This window comes from Petaurus breviceps, unplaced genomic scaffold (genome assembly GCF_028583685.1).
Source record: "Petaurus breviceps papuanus isolate PSGF00001 unplaced genomic scaffold, PetGlider_PUasm1.0 90977, whole genome shotgun sequence".
Taxonomy (NCBI): Eukaryota; Metazoa; Chordata; class Mammalia; order Diprotodontia; family Petauridae; genus Petaurus; species Petaurus breviceps.
In genome coordinates, this window is record NW_027187391.1 from 5919105 (window position 1) to 5930648 (window position 11544).

An 11544-nucleotide genomic window follows, 5' to 3' on the forward strand; every position below is an offset into this window, starting at 1 on the left:
CCTTCCACCCCTATTAAAAAAAAATACTCAATGCCCCTCCTGAAAAATCTTTTTTTGTTTGTTTTTTGTTTTGTTTTTGGAGGGTGAACAGTAAGGCAGTTGGGGTTAAGTGATTTTCCCAAGGTCTCACAGCTAGTAAGTGTCAAGTATCTGAGGCCAGATTTGAACTCAGATCCTCCTGACTCCAGGACCAATGTTCTATTCACTGCACCACCTAGCCAACCTCCCCCTGAAAATCTTTAACCCTTTAACTTTTTTTTGAAATTTGCATCATCTCCAAAAAATATATAAAATACTTTAAGATTATTGTAAAGCCAATCACAAGCAGCTCTCCTGAGGACTGCTGCTGTGAATAACTTTAAGGATCTAATCACATAGTATTGTGAACTCTCTATTCAGCAATAAATTAAAGCACAACATTCACAACAATATAACATAACAACTTATTACTAAGGTGGCCCCATAGTCTTAAACAAAACCTAATAGTCAGTAAGTCACAGTCTCCTCAATCAATACACAGTATCCAAGTAAAGTCTTCCATCTTGACTCAAGGCTGGCTTCCAAACACCTCAGATCCTCTTTCATGGATTGACCACTCTCAATTCTTTTTTTTTTCACCTTTTGGAGGGCAATTGGGGTTAAGTAACTTGCCCAAGGTTACACGGCTAGTTTTGTGTGTGTGTGTGTGTGTGGGTGTTAAGTGTCTGAGGCCGGAATGGAACTCAGGTCCTCCTAACACTGGGACCAGGACTTTACTCACTGTGCCACCTAGCCATCCCACCACTCCCAATTCTTGCCTGGATTCACCCAATTCTGGTCATTATCTGTAATGTAATCTATAAAATAAATGAAGAACTTAAATAGCACGATGAATATTCAGTGCTCATGACTGGGCTGTGCCAATATAATAAAAGTGACAATGCTACCAAAGTTAATTTATACTTTTAATATTATACCAATCAGAGGCAGCTAGGTGGCACAGTGAGTAAGAGAGCCAGCCCCGGAGTCGGGAGGACCCAGGATCAGTTCCGGCCTCAGATACTTAATACCCACACACAAAAAAAAAAAAAACTGGCCGTGTAACCTTGGGCAAGTTACTTAACCCCAATTGCTTTAAAAAAATATATTATACCAATCAAACTATCAAAGAGATAGTTTATAGAACTTGATAAGATAGTGGCAAAATTTATTTGGACAAAAAAGTCAAACAAGACCTAAAATGTCAAAGGAAATGATAAAAAGAATGGAACAAAAGGGGAATAGTACTTAAAGAATTCAAAAATAATCACAAAGCAAAAGTCATCAAAAACATCAAGTATTAATTAAAAATAGAGGAATGGAATAGATCACTCAGAGGAGAATTAGAAACAAAGGAACTAAATAATCCAATGTTTGATAAGCCAGAAAACATAAATTGCTTAGAAAAGAATTCTATATCTGAAAGAAGCTATTGGGAAAACAGGAAAGCAATCCGGTAGAATCTAGGCTTAGACTAAATACCTTATACTATTTCTAAAATTTATCCTAAATAAATACATGATCTTAATATTAAAGATTACACTATTTTTAAAAGAAATAGTAGTAGAAGAGAAGTAGACCATATACCTCTCACAGCTATGGGTAGGAGATATATTCTTAACCAAACAAGGGGCAGAGGCAGTTACAAAAGATAAAATTGGTAATTTTTACTTAATAAAATTTAAAAGCTTCTGCATAGACAAATTAATGCAACTAAGACAAGAAGGGAAGAGGTCAAATGGGGGGAGTGGAAGAATCTATGTATCAAATTTTCTCTGGTAAGGATTTGGTATCCAAGATGTATAAATAATTAGCAAAAAATACCACAGACACACACAAACACAAACACATATATGACCAAAAGCCATTCCCAAATAGATAAATGGTCAGAAAATATGAACAAATGCTTCTTAAAAGATGAATTGCAAACTATTAACAAGGAGATGAAAGAATGATCCAAATTACTATAAAGAGAAATGCAAATCAAAACAACCTTGAGTTTTAACCTCACACCCTGAAAATTTACATAGGTGAAAAAAAATATGAAGTCATTTTTGGAGGGGTTATGAGAAGATAGGCACACTAAGTGCATTGTTGGTGGAGCTGTGAATTGGTACAATTGTTTGAGAAAGCAATCATGCAAATGAAGTGACTAAATGTCTGTACCTTTTGATCCAGATTACTGTCCTTTTACCCCAAAATGGTCAGTGTTAAAAAGAAAGGCTGCATACTAAAATATTTACAACAATACTTACTGTGATAGCAAAGAAATGGAAACAAAGTATATGACCATCAACTGGAGAATGGCTAAGCAAATTGAGGTACATGAATATAATGGAATATTAATGTGCTATAAGAAATGATAAATGTTATGAATACAGAAAGGCATGGAAAGATCTCTTAAATGCAGGGAGGAATAAGCAGAGCCAAGAAAACTATAGATAATGACTACAACAATGTAACTAGAAAGAACAAACATGGTTGCGCGTGTGTGTGTGCGTGCGCACATACACACACACACACACACACACACACACACAAACACCAAAAGCTGAATGTTGCAAAATTATAAAGAACTAGCATCACTAGAAGAAGAGATCTGAAAAAGACATCCCTACCACACCTTTTTGCCTAGGTGAAAGGTCCACAAGTGTTGCATATTGCACATATTTTCAGACTTTTTTCTATGCTGATTTTTTTCCTCTTCTTTTTCATCTTTAAAAATTCAATTTGCTATATGAGATAGCTCTCAGGGAAGGAGAAGAGGAGAAATGCTGGAGAAAACTATGTTGGTGAAAAAACAAAAGACATCGATGAAAACTTGAAAAAAATTAAGAGATAAAAATGACACTTGGAGAAGCTGTGGGAGGGCAGGCACACTAATGAACTATTGATGGAGTTGTGACTTGATCCAACCAAATATTTTGGAAAACAATTTGGAATAATATTCAAAAAGTCACTGAAGAGTACATACCCTTTGACCCAGTGACATTACTATATTAGCATATGCTCCAAAAACATCAAAGAAAAAGGGAGAGGGTCCATATGTACTGTTAGGGAGTTCCCTATCCTGTGTTCTATAGAACACAGATACAATCTCTTCATGAGGTCTACAAGACTGAGAATCAAAAAGTAAATAGCTAGATTGAAAGGAAAAGAAACTTATTAGTGTATTAAGGAAAACTGTTCATTAGGAGCAGTTTCAGCTTCTTAGGGCACAGATTTAAATTTTATTTTATAGCTTTTTGGCCTCTCATATTGCATAGCTGTTATGGGAATGGGAATCTAAGATCTTCCATGCCCCTAGGCCCTTTGATGGGCTTAGGTGACTCTGAGAACATTCCCAGATTTGAAAATACACTCTGCCCCCTAATAGGCTGAATGTGGTCACCTGGAGCCTGTGGTGGGAGGCTTGGTTTTCAGGAATGCCCACACCTTGATAATTTGTGATTGGGCAGTGGGTCAAGAGGGTTGTGACATTCTCTGACCCAGGAGAAGGCTATATATACTTGATGTTAGGTTTTGTTTTGGGGCTCATTTTGAGAAGAGTTGTGTGATTTGACCAGCTGAAACTCTGGGCAGCCATTGAGCCCCCTGGCTTTGAAAACCCAGATGTTGGTGCTTCCCTCTCTGGTTAACTGACTAGGTATGGATGTAATGGTCAGACAGTTGGAAGCCTGTCTGCTGATCTGTTTCTCTGTCTGCTTGTAACTTCTGCTTATAACTTGTTTGTATTCTCTGAAGTTCGGGGTGCTGACCTTTTCTCCCTGAACTAGGTAAATGACATATGTTTGATTAAAGCAAGATTATTAACCTATTTTGAGTTGTTTTCCTTTAGAAAAGCAGATCTAAGAACCTGTGTTGGCAGCCATCCTGAGGATGCTAAGGTGTTTGCTGCTACAATAGCCAATCAGTGGAATTCCCTAGCAGAACAGAAAATGGGAAAATGCATAAATCCTGGGGCACAGGAGTTGCCTGATTCCTGTGGGAAACACATTTCTCAGTGGTTAGTCTTACTAGAATTCCTTGTATTGAAAGGGAAATCTTTAAGATGGAGGAGACTCTAATTAAAGTAGAATCATTCTTTTTCATCCTGTTGTTGCCATGAAGAAAAATGACAGTCCTTATTCACATATACCCATAACTCTGTTCCTTTGGCCCTAGAAGTTATCTTATCTAGGGAGGAAAATATGCCTAACAGTTCTTTTGGTTGTAGCAAAGAATCAGCAAATAAGGAGGTGACCATACATTTGGAAAATGCTAAATAAAATGTAGGTTGCATATGAATGTAATGGAATATTATTGCACTGTAAGAAAGTATGAAAGGAATGAATTCAGAAAAAAGCTGGGAATAATTACATAGCTACACAAAGCGAAGTGAGCAGAGCCAAGGGAACAGCTTATCCAATAACTATATTGTAAAGAAAACAAAATTTGAAAGACTTAGAACCCAGGTCAAAACAATGACCAACCATTATCCCAGCAAACCATCAATGACGAAGCATGTAAGCATGTTACCCATCTCTTGAAAGAGAGGTGAGGGACTTGAAGGACAGACTGAGATATATATATACATACATACATATATTTTCATATATGGTGAATGTCTGGATATGTCCTGTCCTGCGGGACCAAGTTATTCGTGGGGCCGAGGAGGACCCAGCCTGTAAAGGAATGGGTGGGAAAGAAGGAGCGAGACCAAGCGAGTTTGTTTTAAGGTCTGAAGGTCTGATGAAGATGATGTTTATTGTTGGTAAACAGGACTTATATACTCTTTGAAGAAGTGGGCGGGGAGAGGGATTCTTGTAAACAACTGTTGAAACATCTTGTGGTTAGGACACCTGGTGCCGAACCACTCTGTGGTCAGCAGATTCACGCGCATGGTACTCGGGGGTGTGGCTTTCTCACGGGGGGGGGGGGGGGGGGGGGGGGGGGAAGGGTGCCTTCGCTCCCAACATGTCCCCCTTTTTTCTCTAATGACTGGTGAAAGGCCTGTCTTAGGCTATGAGGCCTGCATCCATGTCCAGCGAACCTGGCAGTGCCCCTGTCTTAGGCTATGCAGGTGGCCCCCGTCTCTAGCATCTATATTGGCAGACCCCCTGTCTTAGGCTATGTGGGTTGCCCCCGCCCCTGGCATCTTAAAAGAACATTCCAGAGACAGACCCACAATAATCCCGTCTTTGGGTGCATCTGCAGCAGAACATTCTAGAGACGGACCCACAATAATCCCGTCTTTGGGTACATCTGCAGCAAGGTCTGTTGTTTCTGGCTCATGGTAGCCCCACTATTCCCGTCATTGGCTCTTTCACAGCATTGGTCAATACCTTATGATCTACGAAAACATTTCCACACCCTTGAGTACCATGGATCGGCATCTGCACCAGCAAGAGTAGAAAATTGAAGGCTTTCAAGGATGGTCGTAGAAGGAAGGTCGTCACAAGACCCACTGGAATTAAGCCGATGATAGTGAACAGCAATGGGTTTCCTAAGAGCCGAGTCAATCTGTGATTTAACAAAAGTGGTTAATTTATTGAAGGCCCATGGCCCAAAGGAAAGGAGCAACAGAATCCCCACGAGGGGTCCCAAAAGGGTGGGGAGCAAGGTAGTCAGCCAGGGGTATGTAGAGAACCAGTTTTGATACCAGGATTCCTTCTGATCTCTTTCCCTCTTTCTGTTTTCTAAACTTTCTTTAACCCTTTTTAAACTATCTTCTACAAGGCCAAGCTTGTTAGTATAGAAGCAGCATTCTTCTTTTAAAGCAGCGCAAAGGCCGCCTTGCTGTAAAAAAAGGAGATCTAGGCCTCGCCTATTTTGCAAGACCACCTCGGCCAAGGAGGCCACAGAGTCTTTAAGATTTTCAGGGCCTGCTTGGAGTTCCTGGAGGTCCCTATCAATAGTTGCACTAAGCTGAGCATATTGCATATTTGAATTGACCAAAGAGGCAATCCCAGTTCCAGTGCCAATGGACCCAAGACCTATGAGGACAGCCAAAGTAAGTGCGGTCAGGGGTTCTCTTTTAGTCCTACTGTGTGGATTGGAGCCTCGTTCCCAGAACCGGAGGAATTTGTCTGGGTAGTGGACAGTGAGGTGAGGAAGAAGGGAAACCTCCACACAGTAATCTTTATTTTTCAAAAAGGAGGTCGTAATCACAAAGGTGGTAAGTCCAGAGGAACAGGCAAGATAGGAATTATTTGGAGCTGCAATATATTGAAATGAGGCATTAACTATAATGGAACGATTGCAAACCTGTTCAAGTTGCCTGGGAGGGAGCATAAGCTGTCCCAAGAGACACAGGCCGAGGCCAGAAATGCGAATGAGGGTAAGGCCATGTTTATCCTTTGTTCCCCAGCGCAGGGAAGAGGTGTCATTAGTAAAGGTAAGGTTCCCAAAATGGGCAACTCCTTCATAAAAGGGGGGAGCTGAGGAATAACAAACCCAACAGTCTTCTAGGGAATGGTTAGTCATTTTGCTAATTGTATAATACAGAGGCGTTAACCAAAGAAAGAATAAGTTCAGCGGAGGAAGGGGGTCCATTGGGAAGTGTGGGCCGAAAGGGTTCACTTACTGGTGCTCTAGGTGTAGGGGAAATGGGCAGGGGATTAGGCTTGATTCTGTGCCCCTGAGAAGATCCCGAGTGAAGCTCAATATTGGGACCAACAGCCACAGGCTTATTTTGGTTAGGGATGCTCTTATGGAGCTTGATGGTAAAAGTCAAACCATCATCATACCGTTCTTTGTAAAGCCGAAGTCCCCAAGACACACCCCGGTCCCAGTGAGTATATTTTTTACCGGGTTCTGTAAATTGGATGCGCAGGGGATGGCACCACCCTGAGCACTCCTGTGTGTTTGTCCAACCCGGAGTCCCGGTGCCCTGATGTGTATAACTGGCTTTGACCGTAATAAAATCCCATGAGGAGGAGGGATGCCAGTAGGTGTCCCCAGTGGTTTCGCAGCCCCAGCTGTGGCAATAGTAATCTGCCAAGCCTCCGCACTTGTAGTTCAGGGCGCGATTTCTATGATAACCGGGATAGACATAAAAGGGAAGTGCTCTTAACATACTCCTTTGGCTAACTGAGTCACAGCCCCCCCATGGGTCAAGGCCCCATCTCTCAGGAGGGGAGGGAGACAAGGGGGCTTGCTGTTGGTCGCTATACCCTTCCAAATCCCAGTTGGCTGGTGCCCCTAAAGCTAATTTGCAAAGATCAGGGTATAGGGTAGGCCACCAGTCTTCAGATGTTATTTTTGACTCACTCCACACTTATCACCTGCTCCATTTATTACCAGCCAGGTATGGTTGAGAAGCTGGTACGAAGTGCCAGGGATGGCCCCAAAGATGACAAACAGGCAAAGGATCATGGTGATGTCTGGCAGGCTCGTCTGGTTCATGGCGTCTCCTGAAACAAAGCACAGTTAAAAGACTTCTCAGGGAGATCCCTGGGTGAGTTGTGAAGTTTTATCAGGCACTCTGGAAGCCATCTGGCGTTTTGTGCTTGTGTATCATAGACGCAGGCATGTCCTTTGCCCCAGATAAGGACCAGGTCGGGGCCTTGCCATTTATTGGACAGTGGATCTTTCCACACGGCCTGTGCATAAGTGCTTGCCGTGGATGAATGCCAGAGGGGTCGGCAGCGGTTTTGCCATTAGCGTCATAAGTGAGGAAATTCAAAACAAACATTGCATGGTTTAGGAGGGTCTTAAAATTCCCTGCTCTGGGGTATAACATATCCCCCCATGATTGTAATTTTAAGATCATATTTTTTAATGTTTGGTGAGCTCTTTCAACTATGCCTTGGCCTTGAGGGTTATATGGGATGCCTGTGATGTGCTTAATCCCCATTTGGGCGCAGAACTGTCGGAAAGCAATGCTAGTGTAACCAGGCCCATTATCAGTTTTGATAGTTTGGGGCTGTGGGAGGACCTCTAGGGAGGCAAGAATGTGATAAATCACATGTTTAGAAGCTTCGCCCGTTTGGAGGGACGCAAAGAGGAAGCCGCTAAAGGTGTCAATGGAGACATGAACATATTTCAATTTACCAAAAGGTGGATAATGGGTACATCCATTTGCCATATTCCCCCGGGCATTAACCCCCGGGGATTTACTCCCAAATGAGGCTCAGGTAGGAGGGTCAGGCAGCCATTGCACTGATGCACTATTTGTCATGCTTGTTCGCGAGTGATGGAATATCGCAACCTAAGGGTTTGTGCATTAAGGTGGTGCAAGGCATGGGCTTTTTGTGCAGCGGAAAGAGGGGAGTCGGTGAGAGCAACGGCCACCAGTTGAGTGGCTTGATCGACTTCATCATTTCCTTCTGCCAATGGACCGGGCAGGCCTGAATGGGCCCGGACGTGACCAATGAAAAAAGGGGCAAGTCGGGCAAGAATAAGGTGTTGAAGTTCTGCAAATAAGGGAGAGGCATTAGTCGAAGGGCGAATGAAAGGAACTGTTTCCAGAAGGGGGACAGAGTGTGCTATATAAGCACTATCAGTATACAAATTAAAAGGCTCTTGCAAGAGCTCAAAGACCTTAATAATGGCTACAAGCTCAACTAATTGTGCAGATAAAAAATGGGTATTAAAGCGGGATACCTGACCATCAATGCTAAATGCAGCAACACCCGTGGAGGAGCCGTTGGTAAAAACCAAATGGGCTCCTTGAATTGGTGTTGTTTTTGTTCCTTTGGGGAAAACCACAGGCGTCCTTTGCAGAAAATGAATCAGTCTATTTGAAGGAAAATGATTATCAATAGTACCATGAAAGGAAATAGAACTAATAGCCCAATCATCATCATTCTGAACGAGCCACTGTACTTGTGCAGCAGTATAGGGGGATACAATATGATCGGGGTCTTTACCAAAAAGTTTTAAGGCAGCCTCATATTGTAAAATGAACACATAATTAGTGAGTAGATATCACATTTCTATCGGTTAGGACTCAGATACCAATTACGTAATCACAACCAGAACTACAACTGCTTTAAAAAAAATAATAAAACATTGCCTTTTTACACTCCACATTACAGTACTAGAACTTACTGGTTTGACAATACATTTAAAGCAACACTTAAGTAATTCTGTAAAGGGTTTCCATTACTCAAAATTTTACAGTTTCATTTAGAATGCCTAGATCTATTTTCTCGAAGATACCTGATAATGAACAAGATTTAAGACTATGAAATGTGAAAGTAGTTGTCCTTTATATGAGTAAATCAAAAATCATTATGCCAAGGAACAATATCCACCACAAAAAAAATTTTTTGTTCTTTCATAAATGGAAATTAGACGGAATAAGGGATAATATGTAGCAGTGTGTCTACATATATATACACATATATATATTTTAAAATTATGAATATATAGTTAGATGTTGGCATTTCAAAAACAAACAACCCCTCAATTTAATGAAGAAGTAGGTTATTAAAAAACCCTGACCTTTAAAATTTGAATGTGTAATTGTCATTTTCTTTCATAATGTATATAAGTTAATAACAAAATTCCCTTGGGGGTTAGGGATTTAGACTGTGGAATAAGTCCTAATGTCTCCTAAATACATCCCCTACTCCCATACCCCCAAACTGAAAATCCTTCCTAAAAATGACGGTTACAATTATGTTGTAATAATCACTAACCAGCCTGATATTTGTAAATCAGAAAATATTTAAAAGTTCTAAAGTTCTAGAAACTAGTTGTTTCTAGGGTTAGACAGACTATAATTCAACTTTCAATAGGGGCAAACATACATTTAGAGCAAATAATTTAAAAAACATCCTTAAAACCTTCAATTCCCTGTCAGATGGGAGTCAAAAGGAATAAGAGGGAAAATCTCAGATATTCAATTTTTTTTTTTTCACAGGCATTGCTAGCTCAAGAACCAACACTAAGGGAATACTGGCACTTAGAGGAATAAAGTTTCCACTGTCATTTTAAAATAAGCATTCAGATAAAAGATAAGAGTTTGCATGAAGCAGAAATAAAACTAGGTAATGCTAAAAAGCAAATGCTAATAATTTAGTATAATGTACAAAAATTATCTTAAGTATGCTTTGAGAAAAAGTACAAATTTTATTTACATAATTATACACTTTGTCTTTGACTTCTTTTTACCATCTTTGCTCATCTTTTCTTTGTGTTTTCGAATTTCACGAACTAATGTGTAAAAGGCATCATCAACACCCTGTCTTGTTTTTGCCGATGTTTCAATGAAAGGAATTCCATAACTTCTTGCTAAGTCCTGAGCTTGTTTTGTATCTACTGTTCTGGAAGGTAAATCACATTTATTTCCTACAAGGACCATGGGTACATCTTCTGAATCTTTAACTCTTTTTTATTTGTTCTCTATAATGGTGAATATCTTCAAACGATTTAGTATTATTTATGGCAAATACACATAGAAAGCCCTCCCCAGTCCTCATGTACTGGTCCCTCATTGCACTGTATTCCTCTTGACCTGCTGTGTCGAGAATATCCAAGAGACAGGTCTCTCCATCAATTACTACTTGTTTCCTGTAGGAATCCTCTATTGTAGGATCATACTCATCTACAAAGTGATTCTGAATTAGCTGTATTGTCAAGGCATTCTTGCCTACGCCACCAGCTCCAACTACCACAAGCTTATATTCAGTCATTTTCAGCAGGCCTCTCTTCCGTGCTGGAGAGACGCTGGGTCTCAAGCCCGCACGGCCACCTGCGTTAGTACCGCTCTCGAGCCCACTCTGAAATGGCGGGGGCCGGGGAGCGCAGGTCTGGACTGCATAAGGGGGGGGGATCTGCAAAGGGCTTGAGTTGAGGAGGGGCCAGTCTGGGTTATTATAATGAGCCGCCTCATCTTCTAGATCTGCCACATTTCCAGGATCTAGGGTGTCGTCACTGGATGTTTTTATGAATATGGGAAAGTTCAGGGAGTCGGCTGCTGGCCATGTCTCCTCAGGGAGAGGGGGATAAAGGGGTTCTTTCGGGGCTATGGGCATGTCTATCACAACAGACGGGGGCCAAGGCGTATTAAAAGCCTCCGTCTGTGGTAATAGACCCGCACGCACCTCTCTGTCGCCGGGGGCCAAGGAAGCCAAGGAGGCTGCTCGGGACAAGGGGCGGAGGCAGGACTCCGCGACTGACAGTAATTGTTGCCTATTTGGGTCCCTGTGGGCTGCTTCTACAACATCTCTGATGAGGCCCCAATAAGAGAAGACAGTCACAGGGACCGCCTCCAGACCTTCCGTTTGTAATTTCCTATTTAAATCTCTACCAACCTTCTGCCATTTGCCAGGGTTAATCTCTGGCCCATTTATAATGAACCAAGGGCAAACATCATTCACAAATAAAAAAAAACTTAACTAAATCTTTTTTCTTAACTTTAACTCCCCTTTCCCTGAGTAATGATTTAAGGTCCTTTATAAAGACCTGTTCCTTAGATAATTTCTGACCCATGAGTATGAGACGGACGAATTCAACTTACCGAGGACGGGGGCTCTTAGGCAGCCGGGGGGTTCTTCACCGAAAAAGAAGGGGTCACGACGACTTCTGTGCTAGGCA

General features: G+C 41.5%; 1 pseudogene; it reads right to left on the minus strand.

Annotated features, from left to right (window-relative positions):
- Positions 1–10066: 10066 nt before the first annotated feature.
- On the minus strand, positions 10067–10749 carry LOC138153357 (GTPase KRas pseudogene; annotated as a pseudogene).
- Between the last annotated feature and the right edge of the window lie 795 nt (positions 10750–11544).